The sequence below is a fragment of the Leopardus geoffroyi genome, chromosome B1 (genome assembly GCF_018350155.1).
Source record: "Leopardus geoffroyi isolate Oge1 chromosome B1, O.geoffroyi_Oge1_pat1.0, whole genome shotgun sequence".
Classification (NCBI taxonomy): domain Eukaryota; kingdom Metazoa; phylum Chordata; class Mammalia; order Carnivora; family Felidae; genus Leopardus; species Leopardus geoffroyi.
The window spans coordinates 195761935-195768771 of record NC_059327.1 but is presented as its reverse complement, the minus strand read 5'-3'; the positions used below and the strand labels follow the sequence as shown (position 1 = coordinate 195768771).

General features: G+C 42.9%; 1 pseudogene; it reads right to left on the bottom strand.

Annotated features, from left to right (window-relative positions):
* Window positions 1-6215: 6215 nt before the first annotated feature.
* LOC123583629 lies at window positions 6216-6637 on the bottom strand (annotated as a pseudogene).
* Window positions 6638-6837: the final 200 nt, after the last annotated feature.

The window sequence follows — 6837 nt, the reverse complement described above, 5'->3', positions numbered from 1 at the left end:
GAAGAATAGAGAGAAACCAATAGAAGTGTCTTCCACTAAAATTCAGCAGAATAAACATTCTCTTGGCACATATACCACATTTCATTGATTCTGCAGTCCAGAATTGTCTTTTTTCAGCATTAATGTAAGTTTAGTTTCATCCTGAAAAATGCATAGAGATGGGCTGGGGGAGTGGATGAAGCATCACCATCTTCAGTGTTTTGCACCCCCAGCTCTGGGCTTTAGAGGGGCTGGATCTCCCAGGCTCTTCTACATGTTTCTGCCTGGTAGAGGGGCTGAGAACAGACTGGTCAGGACTCAAATCACCTGGTGGGCAGATGGAGTCCAGGTGGAAACTGTTGCCAGGGAAACTTTGCTCCATGTAAATTCCTCTGCACTGGGGAGGGGGCATAAGCCAGCCTTCCCTCCTCTTGCTCCTCTTCTCTGCCTCAGTGGCCCATGTCCTATTTCTCTCTGCCTCTCTCTCTCTGTTGTTCATCAGTAGATGTTACCCCACAGACATCTGATGTGCAATTGCACTGGCAGTCATAGGAAATGGATCTGCAGTACAAACAAGATTTGACCAGCAAGGTGGACATGCCAGATTCCTATGATCCACACCTCTGAGCTCCAGAACTTTTAACATCTCAAATTTGAACGCATCTTGTAACTGAAGGCATCATATTGGGTGAGACATAGTATTCCTTTGTGAATTTTTGAGCTTTATTTTACATTTCTGCACTTGTCAGCAAGAAAGCCTCGTTGTCATAAATGAAGCATCAAAATATATTCACAAAAGAATTCAAAAGAGCTTTGAATTCAGGGCTCGGGGACATGGAATTAATTCCTGGTCCCGCTGCTTTTGAGCAGTGTAACTTTTAGCAAATAATTTCCTCTTCCCGAGTCTCTCTTTCTACATCTGCAAAATGTAAGGTGGGACTAGCTGCTTCCCCAGAACTCCTTTAAGGGCATCCAGAGCAGGGAGGGGGTGGCAGGTAGGTGTGGCTCTGGAGACCCTCTGCCCCAGCTCCTCCAACCTAGGACAGTTCTGTGTTATGTATTCTACAAATCAGAATTGTTTTTAAGTTTTCTTTTGAAGAACGGTTACTGTTGTTAGGGAGACAAAAAGCTTAGAAAACCCTCCAACTGGCATTGATAGCTGCCACCGGGGGTCTGAAGAGGGTTATTAATTTGAAGCCAGATTTTTCCATTGTCCTTGAATGATGCCAACTGACTGGTGTTTGAGGAACAGTAAATCGGGGTCATTAGAAACATAGACATTGAGGCAGCTAGACTTACCTGGGGAGTCACGCCTATGATATGACATTGGTCAAGTAATTGTAACAATAGGGATCATTTTGATAACCTCCCTCATGGGAAATGTCAGGGAGACGATTCATGGAAAAGGTCTGTGCAATGCCTGACCAGTAGAAATCTTAGTGAACAGAGCAATGACCACGATTTTTGTCCCCCGGATATGAATTGGGGAAGGGTCTTCATTCCTCCTTATCAGAGAATCTACATTGGAACCCCACCCTGTCCCCTCCCAGCCCCACGCCTAGAAAGTCTTATTAACCTCGGACTCATGCTCATGCCCAAGAGGCATTCACCACCAGCGATGGTCTTAGTGTGCTGTAGGGTTCATTATTGATGTAGCAAACCAATGAGTGAGGAAGTGCTCTCAGGCTGGTAAGTCCCATGGCAAATGCTGACAGAGGTTATAAAAGCAGACTGGTGGGTAATCTTAGGGTGGACACAGGAGTTAACAACATGCCGAGGAGCTCAGAGCAGGGACTGATTGATCCCTACACGCAGGGCTCGGAACGTTTCCTAGAGGAATGAACATTTGAACTTTGAGAGGACAAGAATGATCACAGGTGGGACAGTGGAAGGGAGAGGGCTTCTCATCCAGTGCCATGGCAAAGCGTGTCCTCAAAAATAGCAATAAATAAAGTAAAGCAGGGGTTAAGAAAAGTCACAGTTATCATTCCTTAAGTGCTTGATGCTTAATGAAGCACTTTGCATGGATTATTTCATGTAGTTCATTTAGTCCTTAAACAATCCTAGGTGGCAAATTTTATTAATATCCCCATTTTATAGAAGAGGCAACAGAAGCATCCAGAGTGAAGTATCTTGCTCAAGCTGGTGAGGTAGCTTGGATTTAAACTCAGACGTTCATCCTCTTAACCTACGGTGAACATGGACAATCAGGCTGGTCAAGCAGATTGGGGCGCGATTGTGGGCTGTCAGGAGCCATATATAAATGTCATGGAGATAATGCTGTGCTGGTCCTTCCCTCTAGGACAGGGCATCTCAACTGAGGCACTATTGACATTTTAGGCAGGATAATTCTTAGTTGGGCAGGGCTCTTCCCTGGCTTCTCCCTTGCTACTAGATACCAGTAGCACTGCCTCTCCAGTTGTGACCACCCACAATGTCTCCAGACATTCTAAATGTCCCCTGGGAGGCAAAGTCTCCCCTAGCTGGAAACTGCTGCTGGAGGCAGCCTCACTCAAGGCGTTGGGTTTGCCACTCGGAATAAGCAGAGCAGAAGCCAGCTGAAATTCACTCTGCTGTGCATAGAATTGTTTCCAGCAAATTCTCAGTTTTGACATTGTTCATCTCAGCAGCTGGGGTCTTGATTTCTACGAGGTGACTCACACAACCCCTGTCTGTGGGAGTCACTTGGTTATCTGTTCTGACAAGGCCCCTTGTGCATTTGAAGGAGGGGCGGCATGAGACTCATCAAAGCGTGCTAGAAGTGCAATTACCTCTCTGCATTGTGCTTGCCAAAGCATGACAGTTGGAACACCTTGATCCCGGGCTTGTTTTGTTCTGACCAGCATCAGAAGTTCTGAACCTGAGATTGAGTAGTGAAATTGATTATGTATTCAATTTGCTACAAGCCTACCAGCTTGGGCACCTATTCATCTTTTCATTTTCTGGATCCACCTCTACAGACAACACTTATGTAACCTTCCTCAAGGCATTTTCCATGATGACGAGGGCTTTCCAGAGTAGGTTTGGGTGGCATGGCTGCATTATCAGTATCTCTCCTTGAGACCCATTGAAGAGAGACCCTGGGTAGGCCTAAGAGGAGGAGTTTGGAGGCTGGGACTTGACTCTGGGTGAAGCCCAAACCTCAGAAGGAACAGCAGGAAAAACAGCGTGGAGGACCAAAAATCAAAATCTGAAAGGGAAGCCATGGGTTCTTCCAAAACGTAGATATGGGGCCGCACTCTTAGATAGGGGACGTGAGAACAAGAGGGAGGGCTCTGGGGCCATTGTGTATAACTGTAGCTGTCCTATGAGGCATGTGTTAGAAGTTAATGGGCACTAGCTACGTAACAGACACTGTGCTTGTGTGCCATCAAAACACAGGCTCCACTATCCTGGAAGTGGAAGCAGAGGGGGTGTTGAGGTGCTCATTCCAGGTCACACAGATGGAATGTGGAAGGGCCAGGGTGGGAATTTGGTCTGTCTGACCCCCAAGCTCAGGACATGAGCCACTGAGGTCTGTATGCCTCTTAGGACCTGAGAAGGCTGGACTCATTTAAAGGGTCAGGATAAGGTAGATTAGGAAATTATTTTATCCTGGGGTTATATTCTCCTGGGGTGGAGCCAAGAAGGAGAGGAAGAGATCCCTGGCCACAGCTGCTCAGGCTAAGCAAGGGATTTGCTGGTTTATATACCTCCCAAGGAAGACATAGCAAAGGTCCTGAACCCCTGAATCCTTGTCCCATTGCTTGCTGGAAGGGTTGTATTAGTTTGCTATGGCTGCAACAAAGTGCCACACACCGATGGCTTAGACAAGAGAAATTGACTGTGTCACAGCTTTGGAGGTTACAAGGCCAAGATCAAGGTGGATCAGAGTTGGTTCTTTCTGAGGGCTGTGAGAATCCGTTCCACACCTCTCTGTTCCAAGCTACTGGCTCTTTGCCAGCAATCTTTGGTGTTCTTTGGTTTGTAGACGCATACCCTGATCTCCGGCTTCATCATCACAAAGGAATTCTCAACGTGTGTGTGTCTCTGTGTTCACATTTCCCCTTCTTGTAAGGACACCAGTCATTGGATTAAGACACAGCCTAATGACCTCATCTCAACTTTATCATCTGTAAAACCCTATTTCCAAATAAGGTTACATTCATAAATACTGGGAGTTAGGGCATTAGTATTTTCAAAAGGACACATTTGAACCCATAACAGGGAGTGGTCCAGTAAAAGACATAATCGTTATTAGCTGAGGCTTTTGTCCCAAACCCCTCTATAAGCTGGGTGGGACCATATGGATACATTGGGGTCGTGTATACCTTGAGTTTAAGTCTTTGACTGGAGACCAGCATAAACAGTTTCCTTTGATTCTTCCTGTCCCTACCCCACCTCCCGTCCTGCATGATGCTTTGGGCATTAATGAGTGAAGAAAGCATGAGAGCACCTAGGGTCTGGCAGCACTGGGAGGAAACAGAGGAAAGAGGTCAGTGATAGTTTTATGTGTAATTCTGTCTTTCCTCATCAATGTCATCTTCCAGTTTTCTGACCCCTTTTGTGTGAGCTTGAAACTCCATATTCTTTTTCATCCATGCCCTAGAACTTCATCTTCAAAAGTTAGGTTTTCTCTCTTTCTCCTTTTCCTCCTCCTCCTGCTTCTCCTCCTCCTCCCCCTGACCCCCATCACTTCCTCCCCCTCCTCCTCCTCCTTTGATGGGGGAAGAGAAGGTAGAGTAGAAGGAAAAAGCCATATTCCTGTCTTGGGGAATAGAGTGTAGCGAGTAATTTGATGAGGAGTGGGCAAGAAGGCTAAACCTTCCTCCATAGTTTAATGTTTATCCCTTTGCCTTGACCCCATTTTCCTCAACCAGAGGGACTGAAGGTATTTAATCCTTAGGTAGGATTGATTCTAGAAATGGAACAGGAACATGGAAGAAGGAGCAGGGGAAAGAAGCCAGGACTGCTAATCAAATATCCACTCCCATTCTGACTGAGCTTTCCTCAGATAGTAGGAGACAAACTGTTTTAGATTCACTTATTTTATGCTGATGTATGAATGTCAGGTGATCCAGCTGTGCTAGGATGTTTGTATTTCATCAAATTATTGTTACTAACCACCATCTTTAAATAGCAAATTAGTGAGATGAATGATGAAGAAAAGAAGGAACTTACATTATTGAGCACGTATTTTGTGTCGGGCACTGAATTTGGACTCCTCCCTATATAGTCTTGTTGAACCCAACTAAGCTAGGGAAGCAGGTAAGATTATTTTCATTTTACTGATGAAGGATGAAAAGGCACCATAAGACACCATGCCCTTTGTGTCAGGCAAACTTGCTGAACCCACTTGTTAGTTCACATAGTTTTTTAGGTGATTCCTTAGGATTTTATATATATACAATCAAATCATCCGTGAATAAACGTAATTTTACTTCTCCTTTTCTAATCTGGATGCCTTTATTTTTTTCTTTGTATCTAATTGCTCTGCCTACAACCTCAAGTACAATATTGAAATGGAAGTGGCAGGGATGGAAATCTTTGTGTGGTTCTTACTTTTAGGAGAAAAGCTTTGTCTTTCACCAATAAGTATCATGTTCATTGCAGGATTTTGAAATACACCCTTATCAGGTTGAGGACCTTTCCTTCAATTTCTACTTTGTTAAGATTTTTATTTATTTATTTTTTAAATCATGAAAGAATTTTGGATTCTGTCAAATGTTTTTTTTCCCTCTATCTGTTGAGATTGTCATGTGGCTTATGTCTTTGTTTGATTAATATAGTGGGTTATGTTGACTTATTTTCATATACTGAACCAGCTTTGGATTTCTAGGATAATTCCTGATGTATAATCCTTTTTATAGGTTGCCAGGTTCAGTTTGCTAGTATTTGTTTTAGTATTTTTCATCCATATTCATAAGGAACATTGGTCCATTGTTTTATATTCTTGTGATATTGTTGTCTAGTTTTGGTAGTAAGATAAAAATGGCCTCATAGAATAAGCTGGGAAATGTTTTTTTCCTTCTACTTTTTGGAAAGTTTCTGAAAGATTAAGGATTGATGTTAACTCATCTTTAAACATTTGTAAAATTCATTAATAAAGTCAGCTGGGCCATGGGTTGTATTTATATGAAAAGACATTTTGTTATCATTTTGCTACATAACATAGTAGTGAATATACTCAATTGCCTTTTCTCAAATGGCAAATGAGACAAAAGATAACATCTTTTTGATTCCTGAAAACCTCAGTATCATCTGTCTTTTGGAGGATCCAGGTTCCTATGACATCTACGATACTGTCCACGAGGATACCAACAGTGCTTAGTAGTAAAGAACATTTTGCTAAGTAGTTCTGTCATAGGTCCTTACTCAAAATGTTCGTTTTTTTTCTTCTCATCTGGTGTTCAGCACTCGATCATGTTTTCTTCATTATTACGCACAAGATCTGGCTGAGGGATAGGTTTTGTATGTTTATACAGAATGTCCACAGAGGGTGGTAGCACACTTTCATCCTGCCATCAGATGTCATAGCAAGCTCTACTTTGCAATGATAGCCATCTGGAAGAGAAAATACATAGATTTATGACAAACACAATATAAAGCTCCATTTTGAATTGGAAACGAATGTTTTCAGATCTGTTTGATATGGCCACTTTACTGCTGTTAATGCCATGGCAAATCAAGATGTTTATCAGGCGGTGTGAAAGAAGATGATCTGAATAGAAACTGAGTTTAAAATCTGCTTCCAGGCATACCTATGTTCATCCTTGACAGCCTCTCACTGCGAGCCTGCCATCTTACCTCCTTGATTTTTGTGTTTTGTTTTTTGATTTTTTTTTGTAGTAAGTTTTTAAACAAGTAATTTAATCTCTC